Source organism: Lepisosteus oculatus, unplaced genomic scaffold, assembly GCF_040954835.1.
Source record: "Lepisosteus oculatus isolate fLepOcu1 unplaced genomic scaffold, fLepOcu1.hap2 HAP2_SCAFFOLD_63, whole genome shotgun sequence".
Classification (NCBI taxonomy): Eukaryota; Metazoa; Chordata; class Actinopteri; order Semionotiformes; family Lepisosteidae; genus Lepisosteus; species Lepisosteus oculatus.
The window spans coordinates 1157501-1172725 of record NW_027168182.1 but is presented as its reverse complement, the minus strand read 5'-3'; the positions used below and the strand labels follow the sequence as shown (position 1 = coordinate 1172725).

Here is a 15225-nt window from a genome sequence, read left to right as displayed (position 1 = left end):
TCTGCTTGAGCAGCTGTCACAGGGCCACCGCCAGGTGCCCCTGGTGCAACATTCACAGGTTAGACAGGAGGTCCAGCTGGACGCTGAGACTACTGCGCTGTGGACACACCTGATCCCAGATGCCGATTCCCTCTGCTGTGACCCAGGGAACCTGCAGTCAGGTAACATTATTTCTCACAACTACCAGGTAGTGAGTGAGACTGACCTGATTGTTCCTGCCTCAACGGCAGGGTTGCCAACACACCCAGTCCCCCAGAAGGGACAGGGAATGAAAGCCGAGCCGGTTTTCTTACAGCCACTAGCTCAGTCTGTCAGTCTGAGTCTGACCAACAGTGGTTCAGCCAGACTGGAGCTGGATGGTCAAGTCACCCGCCTGCCAGTGCAGGACATCGCAAAGAGGGGTGTCAGAATCCCCGCCTGCACTGACATGGGCCTGGTGAGTGATAGTAAGTTCAAAGACAGTGAACTAGCTATCCCAGTGCTGGGGCAGCTCCCTGAACCCCTAGCAAGGGAAGGGGGGAGCGAGCAGGTGTCCTACACCCACGCCCAGCGAACGATTGTAAACATGCCGATAGAGGGATTCCTCAATCAGGAAGTGTGCAGGGTGGACCTGAACAGTGAGAATGGGGTAACAATCCCAGATCACTCAGGTGCTCCAGATGACCACTCAGCCGAGGGTCAGGCATGCTCTACCGCTGCACCACCCCCTGCAGGGTTCCTAGAGCACAGGCATGAACAAATCGAAAAAGCAGATGCCCTGGAAAAGGAGGAGCAGCATCAGCAGCTGCGTCAGATCTCCCCATATTTCCAGGATGTTGGTGCCCAAGATGCCACAGGGCATACTGAGAAAGACACCATGTACACGCTGCGCCAGCTTAGAAAGGCGACAGTCACTCAGAAGGAGATGACTGGGATCAGCCACCCGAAAAGACTTTTGGGAGGACTGATTGCTGCCGCCACTGTTGCACGTTTGCTTTTTTCTGGTAGGTTTGTGTGCTACTGGCACTCTCACCCTGACTGCCCCAAGAAGGCAGGGGTCAGAGATGCCGGAGGGTAGTGACAGACTGTATCGACAGCAGCAAAAGTTGGAAAGCTTAGGGAAAACCCTACAGGCAATTTCCTATGCAACAGGGTTAAACCTTATTCCCCAACCAGTGGACATGATTGTTGGTGTTATACAGTGGGTTTATGCTTGTGTGCAACAGGCCAGAATGTTGACACAAGACCTATTAAGGGAGCTTAGTGCCACTGTAGCTAGTCTAACCACGGCACGATTCCCAACCCACTTGATTCCACTCTTCTCAGTAGAGGAGTATGTGACATTAACCCCATCGCTCATAGCTCACCCAGAAGGCAATCCAAGATTGAATTTGGTTCCAAATCTTGAGATGGGTATGGCTACCAAAGCTATCCATTGGCTGTGTCTAAACGATTCACCAATGAAGGGTGTAAAGCTACTAACGAGCAGAGGGAGGTTAATGAACCCCATGAAGAGCAGGTAGGAAGTAAATGGCTGGTCAGCACACCACATTTAACTGACACTATGACTTGTGACAGGCATGATACAGCTACCACAATGCAGCTACCTAATCAAACAGTTTTCCTGCAAGTTCCCGAGGAGGCCATAGTACAGCATGGTAACTTAACACTGTACGGTCTGGAACCAGACAACATAAGACCAAACTTGAGGTCATGGATGCCTTCAGGTGCCACACTATTGAATTGGATAGAAATCCAAGAAACAGTAAGCCCTGAAGAGGTACAGGTAGTTAGTTTGCTTTAATGGAACAAACCTCCAAACCACCCAAGCAGATACCCAACACAGGTGTTGTGGTTTATCGCGGGGCTGGGAACAGGAACTGTTGTTATTGTAACACTGCTGCTGGGAAGCTGGATCATGACTGACAGTGTACTCTGAATGCTGTACTCTTGCATCAAAATGTAATCTGGGTAGCATGAATGAGTCAAAGGTAGCATGTCAAAAGAAAGGAAGTGATTTCTCCCCAAATATGTACTACAGAGGTATCAGATATTGACAGTGAACTTCCTGATCTGTAATTCCTAGACTTAGATAATGTCTCCTACCGTGTTTATACATACTCCAGATGTTATTCATCCTGTTTGTATCCAACGCTGGTTCCGGTATGAATTCTCGAGGAGTAATGTGGATATTTAAGATTAATGTTCTAATGGCAAGGGACATCACTTAACTCTGTTTTGTTTTGAAGGCAACAACGCCTCAGGACCTCATGACCTTCAAAAAGGGGGGATATGTAGCGGCGAGGCTTATTAATAAGGCAGAATTAAGTGTTCTGAGCCTTCCCAAATGAGGCCCCATTTCTCTGTTCATCTCTGTGGTGCAGCCACAGAGAAACTGTTCTGCAGGGTGATTTAAGGTCCTAGGACAGCTCCCAAAGGGGGATGCACTTAGCTAAGCCTGGCTATCATGATCAATGGTCATCCATTGGCGCCTATCTGTCTAGGGAGTGCCAGTTGGACATCTGGACTGCATTACTAAGTGTCAGGACTAAGTGACTCATATCTCACCTTGATCAATCAATCAGGGACTGGTAGGGCCGAGTAACCCACGTGGGACTCTGATGCCCATGGAACTTTCAGCCAATCAATGAGCTGAAGTTCCTCCAGGTAAAAACAGGCAACACAGAGAGCCTGTGAGATTCAGTAAGATTCAGAAGGGAGGATTCAGAGGATTCTGTGGACAATTCTAAAGGGAATTCAAAGGAGAATTCCAGGGCAGGACGGCCCAGGAGCAGAAGGCTCCCAAGGGCAGGACATTCTCGCAGCGCGCCTCCTGACCATCCTGAGACTCAGCCCGGACAACCACGGAACGGCCAGTGTGTACGAGTGCCAGAACTTTCCTTTGTTCTAAGAGTCTAGAGCGGAGGTTGCCAGAGAATAACCAGAGGATCCACCCGAGGTTAGCACCAGCAGCAGGCCTTGTGAACAGGTCGGAACTGTGGACAGCTGAATCACTATTCAGAACTAGCTCTTCATCAGAAACGAACCGGTCCTCTTCCTGACTTGCTGGGACCCACAGTCATCTTTTCTCCTGTGCACAAACTTTGCTAGTTAAAGCCAACAGTGAGCATCAGCAGTGCAGCGTCGCAAGCCGCACAGCACAGCCTGGCACGGAGCCAGAGAGCGCGGATTGGACAGCAACAGCCTGCAACTGTTTCTTTGTGCCCGCAGGAAGATCTGAATCCCCAAAGATTGGATGAGTATTCAACTTCAATGCATTACAGCTCGAGAATTCAATTGTTATCCCAACCAGTTGATATCAATTTAATTCCTAAGAGTTATGTACTTGTTTGAGTATCTAATGTAGAAGTTATAACCAAGTTCATTAACGAAACGGTCTTAATGAATGATATACTGAACGTATGTCCTCTTGATATGTGTAACACTTCGTAACTGACTGAATATATATCTTTTGTATTCTGATAACCCTCTTGATAAGATCTGTTAGGTTTACATGCATATTTTATGTATTAATAAATGTATCCTCGTGTATTAGTACCTGTGTGTGCGCGTTGTTTGAGTTATGTCACATGGTTGGATTCTAAAGCTATCAAAAGAATCAACTTTGTGATTTACTGCTACAATTAATAATTGTCTCAGTAAATGCCCAAACCCTACAGAACTGGTGCCTTCAGAGACCCCCTACATTTAATTTTGCTATGGCAACATTACATATTTGGCGTCCCTGAGCCGGTTTTCTTACATGTGAAAATAACATTTTAGCATCATATTATTACATACAGGTCTCTAGCTTCAACACAGTGATATATATATATACTCAGTGATTTATTGGTACATGCCCAGGTCAATAATCAGAATGAGGATTTATTTCCAGACGGGCTACAGGTAGTGTTGTGAAATACTTCAACACACTGGATCGCAGATTTAGACCCCCTGCACTCTTACTCCTTAAAAACCAAAGAAATGAAGATATGTAGCAATCACATTGCAACAGGGCTGACAGTGACTTAATGCTTATACTAGTGGACTTCTGGTACCTTTAGGGTACGGTGTTCCCTGAAGGGCTCTCAAACCCCGCATTTCAGATGCCTAGCTGTTTCGCTGATGTGTTGCACCTCAGAATCACTTTTAAACCTTACCTCTGGTATCTTTAATCCCTATTGCTCAACGCATGGTGAAAGTATTGCATAAATGTGTCTGAAAATGAGCAATGGGCACCTGAGAGACTCATTTGCCTGTTTCACAAATGATCATATTTGACTAGAGATTCTGTTTGGGATTCAGTTGTGCATTCTGACAGCAATCGCTTTCAAAAAACGATACATTCTGGATGAGGTCAAGGTGCAGGAACACTGTATTTAGGATGTGTTTGCACTTATTCTGTGTCTCTAGCTTCAAAACAGCGATATATGTATATGCTCACTGATTTTTTGGTACATGCCCAGGGCAATAATCATTATGAGGATTTATTTCCATATGTGCTAGAGGTAGTGTTGTGAAATTCTTCAACACACTGGATCGCAGGTTTAAACCCCCTGCACTCTTACTCCTTAAATACCAACAAATGCAGATATGTAGCAATCATATTGTAGCGGACACTCATTTGCCTGTTTCACAAATGATCATATTTTACTAGAGATTCTGTTTGGGATACGGATGTGCATTCTGACAACAATCTCTTTCAAAAAATGATTTTACCTTATCGCAGCTTTGCCCTTCTTGCCTCTTTGGAAAATATCTCCATCTTGTGGTCGTTGTTGGTAATGTCTAGACAATATCTCCATCTTGTGGTCGTTGTTGGTAATGTCTTCTTATGCCCTTTTTTATTTTAATTCTCTATTAGTTGATTCTAGTATCTCTACAATGGAGCTGAAAATTTTCCAGAAAGTGGTTGCAAGCCCGATATCATGCGAAGAAACTTCAGGATTCGGGGATCAGTCAATGGATTTTCTTCAAAGTTGGATTTTTGCACTCTGTGGACCAAGAGATGTTGTTCTATAATGTTTTTTTTTTCAAATTTAAAAATATCATTTTTTCATGGAGCTTTGAATGGGATGGATTCACCCTCTTTTAGCCAGGACAGAGCTCCAGGAGCCTGGGTAGGATTCTAGCTTTCTCCCCTTGCAGGCACCTGGCACAGAAGACAATATTTTTTTCCTTAAAATCTTTTTTTTGTGTGTTCCTTGTTGTTCCAAACTTAATTTTAATCACTTTTAATTAGAGATTTTATTAAAAATAGTGCAATAAATGACTAATTTCACAAAAATTAATGTAATATAAAACGGATGTTTTCAACTTTATTGTAGTGTTTTAGAAACTAATATGTCTTCCAAAATGGTTGTTTTTCACTCCTATGAATGAAAACTGTTGTTATATGATGTTTTTTTTTTCAAATTTTAAATGATCATTTTTTCATGGAGCTTTGAAGGGGATGGATTCACCCTCCTTTAGCCAGGACAGAACTCCAGGAGCCTGGGTAGGATTCTAGCTTTCTCCCCTTGCAGGCACCTGGCACAGAAGACATCATTTTTTTCCTTAAAATCTTTTTTTTTGTGTTCCTTGTTGCTCCAAACTTAATTCTATTCACTTTTAATTAGAGATTATATTAAAAATAGTGCAATAAATGACTAATTTCACTAAAAATACTAAAAGTAATATAAAACGGATGTTTTTAACTTTATTGTAGTGTTTTAGAAACTAATATGTCTTCAAAAATGGTTATTTTTCACTCCTAGGAATGAAAGCTGTTGTTATATGATGTTTATTTTCAAATTTTGAAAAAGCAAAGGATTCTAGCTTTCTCCCCTTGCAGGCATCGGACACAGAGAACCTCATGGTTTTCCTAAAAATCATTTTTTATGTTCCCTGGTGTTCCAAACTTAGTTTTAATCAATTTTAATTTGTTATGTTACAAACAGGGTAATAAAGTCTTAATTGGACTATAACTAATGTCATATTGTCTGCTACAAAACTGATATTTTCAGCTCTATTGTAGAGATTCTAGAATCAACTAATAAAGAATTGAAATAAAAAAGGGCATAAGAAGACATTACCAACAACGACCACATGATGGAGATATTGTCTAGACATTACCAACAACGACCACAAGATGGAGATATTGTCTAAACATTACCAACAACGACCACAAGATGGAGATATTTTCCAAAGAGGCAAGAGGGGCAAAGCTGCGATAAGGTAAAATCATTTTTTGAAAGAGATTGTTGTCAGAATGCACATCCGTATCCCAAACAGAATCTCTAGTAAAATATGATCATTTGTGAAACAGGCAAATGAGTGTCCGCTACAATATGATTGCTACATATCTGCATTTGTTGGTATTTAAGGAGTAAGAGTGCAGGTTTAAACCTGCGATCCAGTGTGTTGAAGAATTTCACAACACTACCTCTAGCACATATGGAAATAAATCCTCATAATGATTATTGCCCTGGGCATGTACCAAAAAATCAGTGAGCATATATATATATATCACTGGGTTGAAGCTAGAAACACAGAATAACTGCAAACACATCCTAAATACAGTGTTCCAGCACCTTTGACCTCATCCAGAACGTATCATTTCTTGAAAGGGATTGCTGTCCGAATGCACATCTGAATCCCAAACAGAATCTCTAGTAAAATACGATCATTTGTGAAACAGGCAAATGACTGTCTCAGGGACCCATTTCTCATTGTCAGACACATGTATGCAATGCTTTCACTGTGCATTGAGCAATAGGGATCAAAAGCAGAATGGAAACAGACATGGAAACCAACAAGGATGGGATTTGAACCCATGCGTGCAAAGCACAATGAACTAGCAATCCATCGCCTTAACCACTCGGCCACCTCGTCAACAAAACTGGGCTGTCCCAACTGGGTTGGCGCGCTCCAGATGATCTTTTTCTTTTTTTTCCCTCGTACTCGAGGGTCATTTTCCTGTTCCACATGCGATTTCAAAATTTTCCTTGGGAGATGTCAAGCCAGCAAGCCACTGCTGTGGTTCAGTGGCCAGCGTGGAGTTCAGTGGCCCTGTTGTACACAGAAAGCACATTGAGCTCCTTGGACATGAAAAGTTCCAGATAAAAGCCATTTGTCATCCTTTCTCTTGGTGTCGATGTTGCTATTGTATGTAAAGGTGGCAACTTGCTCAGCGAGCAGGCGGAGCACACACCGAATGCAGATGTGTCTGAGTGGTGTGTCCAAGTGGCTGCAAAAGGACAGCACTCCCGGGGCGCTGTGGCTTAGTTGGTTAAAGCGCCTGTCTAGTAAACAGGAGACCCTGGGTCTGAATCCCAGTGGATAACTGCCTATGGCTAGACTTAATTAAATGCAAGTATTCATTTCCTGTCTTTAACATGACTTGTTTTTCTTAAAATGGATGCAACTTGCAAAACATGAAATACAAACCTTGCTAATCAGCGCTAGCAGCTGGCAAAAAAAAAAGAAGTCAGCAATGTTTTTTTTCTTTAACCTTAACCCTGCTAATGGAGAAGAGTTAAACGACCGAGTCTATGCAGCTTAAACGGTGCGCACGTCGGGTTCTTAGCTGAAAGGGTGGTAAATCACGCTCACCCCAGTCCTTAATCTTTTAAACAGGATACAAAATTGAACCTAGTCGCCACATCACATACATCCTGTTCAATGATAAAAAGGTAACATCTATCCTCGCTCCAGAGTAAATCTCACGTTGAGGGCATATTTTTTTTTCACTTTACCGTGAATCGGGCTCGGCTGCACAGAGGAGAGAGCAGAGCAATGAGGTCACGGGGACAGGGGAGTCACACGCTGGCGGTTTGAATACGCGGAAGATCACTGAGGGATCCACAGTATGTGGACCCTCCGTGCGCAATCAGTCCGCACTCCGGACTCTGAATCCTGCCATCCGAGTTAAGATCTCGGCAGAACCTGAAGCGCAGTTCCTTCTTAAAACGTAATCTGGTGAGCATTTCTAGAATCGTACTTGTATAGATGCAGCCTTTAATGTGTTGCTAGGTTAAAATTGATGACTTCTTGTATTTCAGTAGGCAACTGCCCTCTTGATTTCAGATTGAATTTCTTTATTACAGGGGCGCTTTTATGATGACAGAGTCATGTTCAGGTACTTTGCTTGATGGAGGAAGCTCATTTCGGACTCTGTAATCTGCTCACCTGGAAAGGTCTGCTGTACTACTACAAGAGAGAAGTAGAGTCTGGAAGAAGGGACAATTTTATGATGCTTTGGAAGGTAGTTTTTTTTTTCTTTGAAATCGAAATGAATCAGAATATCAGAGCAAAAGACAAACTCTTGGTTTGGTTTAAAGAGATATGGTTTTAAAACAGACAAAATGTAGAAAACAGGTGTTTCTCACTTTTGGAAAAGAATGGACCGGGGGTATTTTACTAGTTGCAGTGCTGAGCTCACCGGGTTGCAGTCCTGCAGTGTTGCACCAGGGTCAGTGGTGCAATGGATAACACATCTGACTACGGATCAGGAGATTGTAGGTTCGACTTCTGCCTGGCTCGGGTCGTTTTTAAACGCATCAGGCTACTCCCTAAGTAGCCTGTGCTACTTACTGTATTGTAATCGTACCCAGTAAGAGATTTCCTTCATGTAAATGAACTGCACCTGACAGCTTTAGAAAAACACCTGGGCTCAGTACGGTGCTGAGAGCTCAGCGTTGCTGTTGTTCTAATTAGCACGCACTGCATCGGCTATGAACCCGAACTTTTCAATTATTCCGATCAGTAAGTCAACACGTAGTCCACATGAAAGGTAGAAATATTCTCTTGTCTGTCTCTTGTTTGTATAGAACTGAATGTCCCTGACAATGTACTGTTAGTTTTAATTGAAGAACGGCATTTGTGTTCAAATATACCAGACAAGTTTACGTAACTGCTCATGCGACACTCAGTTGTAATTAGTCAAGAAATAAAGTCGAACAACAGCTGCGGGTTTGATTCTGAACGTATGAGATTGCAGCGCCTTTTACTTCCATTGACAAATGATAGAGATTCGAAGAGAGATCCTTCAGACCAACAAGCAAACCCACGGCTATTTCGGTTTTCTATCTAGGCAACGTTGGTGTCTGCAATAGCATACATGAAAGCGTGATGCAATTTCTGTGGCTACATTTGTTGCACATCATGCACAGTAAGAGTATTTCTAACACCAAATAAAAAGTCAACAATTAGCGATCACGCCTTCTCCTCAGTTAACCCACTGAAACCCTTGCTGTTAACAGTTCTTTAATGCGTGCTTTACGAGCACCTACATATCGTGTCGGTTCTTTCAGCTTTATTCATTAGGTTTTCAAAGGCATAAGTAGAGCACCAGAGGTGCGAACGCAGAATGTGTGGTAATCTGAAGAACTGCTTTCCATGGCAGCGGGTCCAAGCGATTTAGCATTTTTATAGTACCGGGAAAGGAGAAGCGGCACTTTGCCTTTGCCGCGCAGGCACAAGGCGACGTGCGGCAGACGCCGGAGTCGGCAAGTTCCGAACCTGCGCGGGGAAGCCCCAACGCATTTCGAGTCCATCGCCTTAACCACTCGGCCATGACAAAAGCGAGCTCGCTGCCGCCGCATTCCTCCTATGATCTAACACGGAGTGCGAAGTCGCTGCGGAAAACTTTTTAAAGTCGCTCTCCGTTAAAAAAAAAAATACCTTTCACAAGATTCGTGCCGGCAGACAGACACGCCTCAGAGGGTTTAAGGCTGGCTTCACGTTCAAATGATAAAGTCCCCCAGTCCGGATGTCAAAATGCAACTTTGGCAGACAGAAAAAACATCAACAAACCACAAATGTGGAAAAGGATTTTACAAGCTGCACCACACTGCACTTTCCAAAGCATTTACATTCGTGTTAGACGCAGGAATTGCCTTTGATTAGCGCGCTTACGAACGCCATGGAAAACGAAACAAAACTAAAGCCCTCAGCTCCTGCACTTGATTATAATGCCGTTACGTGTCGAAGCAGGAATTTACGTCATCCTACCACTGCAACACGGGGAATAGAGGGAAATGAGAACAATCTACGAATTGTCTCTAAACAGTCCCTACAGTTGTAAGACGCCTGGAAGCGTGCACCCCCATCATTAATCTTTGCGCATCTGTGCAAGGTAAACTCTGGAGCAGTCTCTGAAACGGCTCAAAGGAAACACGTGATTGATTCCATGTGCATCTGGGGTTCATTTCTTATTTACATTTAATTCAAGGGAAAGGCTTGGGTCAGTTTCAGACGGCCTCCAACAGCGAGATTCAAGCGCCCCACCTTCAGCCCAATCTGCGCCGCCAGAACGCCAATGGCTCCTCTGGTCTCCGGGGTGCGGTTGTGACTCCGTAACCTAAAGTGTTGGTGGCAGACAAATGGAGACTAACAGGTGATGTCCTAGGACATGACTACATTGTGACACTCGGTGGGGATGGTGACCATTGCTTGGAAAAGAGTGCAAGGCCCCTTTAGAAAAACATTTTGTTAACAGGCATTCTGCCTCAGCCTAAACACCTATAGCTTGCAAAGCACATGCTATTAGACAGGCACCTCTGCAAGACCTTAAGAGTCTCTTAAACTAGTGATAGAAAGGTGTTCCCAATAGGCGATGTTCGGCTTTCAAATCATCTCTCCGTGGAAGCGCCGAGATGCAGCTGTTTAAGGCTTAGAAGCAGCTGACTGTTTCACTACCTAGCTGATCACTGTCAGTCAGGGAGCTCAGAGGTGAAAAGCCTGTCTGAGAGACAATTCGTCGTCGATCAGTTCAATATGTTCCGTACCAGCTCGGCGCACCCGAGATCATCTTGGTAGCCGTGTAGCTCAGATGAGTGAGAGCGTGTGTGTGTGTACCACCGTGATTGGATGCCGGTCCTTCTCAGGTCACAGTAAACCTTCTGCTGCCTAACTTCCCTAATTTTGGGGATCCCTTTGAAAAAGCAAAGGAAAAAAAAAACTGGCTCTCATCAGCGTGATTGACTCTCCCCGGTGTGCCCCAGTGGCCTAATGGCTAAGACACTGGCCTCCTAAAACAGCGATTGTGGGTTTGAGTCCCATCTGGGGTGCTCCTGTCCCATTTTGAGCGTACAAATGTCCTTGTGATTTGCAAAGCTACAACCCCACCTTACTCAGTGAGCGTCTCTGCTTTTCTCTCACATACAGTTGGGAGAAAAACTTTTGTAAACAGCCCTTCGGAATGATGTGGATTTCTGCATGAATGGCTCCTAACATGTGATCTTATCTTTATCTAAGTCATAATAATTAATAAAGAGAGTCTGATTTCACAAACAACACACGCCCAACATTTGACATTGCTGTTTCTTTATTGACCAAATGGTTTGAACAATCAAGGTCATTGATGGAAAAAGTATGTGAACCCTTATATTAAGGAGCTAGTGGAACCTCCTTTATGACAAAAACCTCAATCCCCACTTTCTGTAGCGGCTGGTCAGACCTGAGCAGCGGTTAGGAAGTATTTTGGCCTATTCCTCTATGCAAAACTGTTTCAGTTCATGTATATTTTTGGGATGTCTTGCGCTGAACGGCCTGCTTCAGATCACGCCACAGTACTTCAATGGGATTGGGGTCAGGACTCTTACTTGGCCATCCCAAAATACGGAATTTCTTCTGTTTCAGCCACTCTGTTGTTGATGTACTCCTTTGTTTTTGTCATGCTGCATGACCCAGCGTCTTTCGAGTTTTAGATCACAGGCAGACACCCTGACATTCTGCTGTAGAATTTCCTGATACATCTTGGAATTCATCGGTCCCTCGATGATTGCAAGCCGTACAGCCTCCGCCATGCTTCCCAGGTGGGATGAGGTTTTGGAGTTGGTATGCAGTGTTTTGTTATCTCCAAACATAACGCTGTGCACATTTACCAACAAGTTCAACTTTTGTCACGTCTGTCCACAGAACATTGTTCCAGGAGTTGCTGTGGAACATCCATGTGGTCTTTAGCAAACTTGAGAGGGGCAGTGGTGGTTTTTTTTGGGGGGAGAGCAGTGGTTTCCTCCGTGGTGACCTCGCATGATCACCACTCAGATTTCTGTTCAGATTTCTTCTTATGGTGGACTCATGGACACAGACGTAAGACAAAGTCAACCACCTGTTCGCTAGATCCCATACCCACTCAGCTAGTCAAAGATTCCCTCGAAGGACTGGCAGGACCTATAATTAGTATGATGAATGCATCGCTTGCGTCAGGCGTTGTACCTGATCAATTTAAGGTAGCGGTTGTTAGACCGCTCCTTAAGAAGTCAAATTTGGATCCACAAGTTCTTAACAACTACAGGCCTGTCTCAAAGGTCCCATTTCAATCTAAAAGTTTTGAGAGAATAGTTGTTGCCCAACGTCAATCGTATCTGGATTCAAATAATATACTTGAGAAATTTCAGTCTGGTTTCTGAAACAGCATTAACAAGAGCCTTAAATGATATTCTCTTAGCTACTGATGCGCAGAATGCAACAGTGCTAGGTTGCAACAGTGCTAGGAATGCAAACGTTAGGTTGCGCTTCTTCATGCTGCATGGTCGGCATGAGTGGAGCTTTTTAAACGTCTGTACTTAGTGCGCCTCATAAGAAATCGTTTGTCCCCGTTCAAAAGAGATTGTGCGATGTCCTGCAGCGTTCGCAAAGCAAACCTTTGACAGTTTGAAAAGAGGAATTTATTCTGCTTCTTGTGCGTGCAGTAGTTACAAAGTTGAACGTCTTTACACGATCTGCTGCAGTTTTCAGTGGGCGGGCTTTGTCAGATGGCTTGGAAAAACGCACTGTGTTTCGGCTCGGGAAACATCATGAGCAGTGTCCTGCATGTTTTCTGTGTATAGCTGTCTTTTAACGCATACAAAATTCATTCGAAATCATTGATTTCTCCAATTAACAAAGGTCCCTTAAAGGATGAGTCAAAGTAACGTCTAATCGGATTAGTTTCCTTAGAGCTGGTTTAGAGTTTGCTCAAGAGTTTACCTTTCACAGATGCGCAAAGAAGAATGTTGGCGGTGCACGCTTCAAGGCGCCTTACAGCTGTAGGGAGTGATTCGAGACGATTCGTGGCGTGTGCTCGTTCCCATATACCGTACACCGCGGGGTGCAGTGCTAGGATGACGTATAATACCGCTTGGGCAAGTAACGGCGTTATACGCAAGTGCGGGACGTGAGGGTTTTCGTTTGTTCGTTTTGTTTTGCTCTGCTTTGCTTTGTTTTGCTTTCCATCGCGTTGGTAAGAGCGTAAATAAAAAGGCGATTCCTGCGTCTACCACTAATGTAAGAGCTATTTCAAGTGCGACGTGGTGCGGCTTTTCAAATGCTTGTGGGCATTTCTCTGTTGTTGATTCTTTTTTTGTGTGTAACAAAGTGGCATTTTCATGTCCGGACGGGGAGACTTTATCATTCCGACATGAAGCCACCCTTAAGTCCTCTGAGGCGTGTCTGTCTGCAAGGCTTGTATTTTGGAAATGTTTTTTTGAAACGGAGAACGACTTTGAAATAGGCTTCCGCCGGCGCCTCGCGATCCAGGTAAGATTGTAGCAAGAACGCAGCGGCAGTGGGGCTTGCTGTAGTCGTGGCCGAGTGGTTAAGGCGATGGACTAGAAATCCATTGGGGTCTCCCCGCGCAGGTTCGAATCCTGCCGACTACGTTATCCGCCTCCAGGCGGTGTGTTTCGGCGCAAGCAAAGAAGCGCGCCTCTTTGCTGTTCCTGGTGGTTTTAAAACGCCCAATCGCTTGTACCCGCTGCCTTGGAAATAAGTTCTTCAGCGTCCGCGAATGGCATTTTGCAGCTGGAAGCAGATGTCGACGCGTTTTGCACAGAGCACCAAAAAAGCGTCTTTTTTGAAGGCCCAGGCACTGAGCATTGGTGGTTCAGTGGTAGAATTCTCACCTGCCACGCGGGAGGCTCGGGTTCGATTCCCGGCCAATGCAGTGGCTTTTGCAGCGAGCGGCTCCATCACTTGCATCCCCTTGCAACTCGCAACTCAAAAAACCCACTGAAGCTAAGCAGGTGTGAGCCAGGTCAGTACCCGGATGAGGGTGAGCTACAGGGGAAAACAAAGCTTCCAGCTGGAAGCGGTGTTAATGGTGCCGGCGGTGGGGCGCTCACCCTGAGGTCTGTGCGGGTCCCAATGCCCCAGTATAGTGACGGAGATGCTGTGTTGTAAAAGGGCGCTGTCTTTTGGATGAGATGTAAAACCGAGGTCACAGCGCTCTGTGGTCATTCAAAATGACCACCAAAACCTTTGACAAAAGCTCTTGGTAATTGATGGTCTTCAATAATGGTTCTCCTTTAGGTACATTTTAAATCAGCTGAAAAATGCTGTGAAATGGGGGGGCACTTCAGGCCAGTGTAGGATTTGGGTTACAAGAACCATGAAACTGCACGAGAAAGCCCGTACACTGAATTACACGGCTTTCTATTCAAAGGAGGACAAAAGAAATTCCCTGAGTTCGATTTTTTGCAGCACAGAGAGGAGCACTGTTGTGAGGCCGGTTAGCTCAGTTGGTTCGAGCGTGGTGCTAATAACGCCAAGGTCACGGGTTCGATCCCCGTACTGGCCAGGTCCTTTTCTCCTCTCTTACCAAAGCTGTTAGGTTCCTTTCCGTGGTGAGAGGGGTTGTCATGCAACGCTGCCACATAGTGCCGACAGACAAGAGTGTTGCGGGAGAAGAGAAAAGTGTTTGAAGATTTAAGAGTGTCTTAGGTGGAGCCAAAATCAAGTGTCACAAATACAAGTGGGAGGATTTCCAATGTTTAATATGGTAAAAATAAGCGGAAGTTATCTGCCGGTCCGGCACAGTCTGCCATGCTTTTGTCATATACTGTAAAGTGGTGTCGAACTGGGTGTCGAACTGGAGCCTCACCATTTGCATATGTGAGGCTCCAGTTATACATCGAGTGTCACATTAAATGACAAAAATGAAGAGAGTTAAAGCAGCTGGAGAGGTTTTCTTACAACTTTTGAGCTGACACAGTTTTGGAAAATGTTTCCTTCACGCTGCACTGTACAACATAGGCAGCCAAGAGTCTCCAAAACAAAACAGAATTGACAGATAGGAGAAAATTCCCACTCATCCTGAAGTTCCCAAAATCCAGCACTGAGCGTAAACAAAGTGTCTAAGTAGCGTGGGAATGCTAACCCTAACCCTAGCTGGAGTTTGAGCAATCCAGCACTGAGCGTAAAAAGATGAGTCAAAGTAACGTCTAATCGGATTAGTTTCCTTAGAGCTGGTTCAGAGTCTGCTCAAGAGTTTACCTTTCACAC

General features: G+C 44.6%; 2 non-coding genes across 2 annotated transcripts; both read left to right on the top strand.

Annotated features, from left to right (window-relative positions):
• The first annotated feature begins 13522 nt into the window (after positions 1-13522).
• On the top strand, positions 13523-13604 carry trnas-aga (transfer RNA serine (anticodon AGA)). The gene has a single exon. It is a non-coding gene; the product is annotated as a tRNA-Ser (tRNA).
• Positions 13605-14447: 843 nt separating this feature from the next.
• On the top strand, positions 14448-14521 carry trnai-aau (transfer RNA isoleucine (anticodon AAU)). The gene has a single exon. It is a non-coding gene; the product is annotated as a tRNA-Ile (tRNA).
• The last annotated feature ends 704 nt before the right edge of the window (positions 14522-15225 follow it).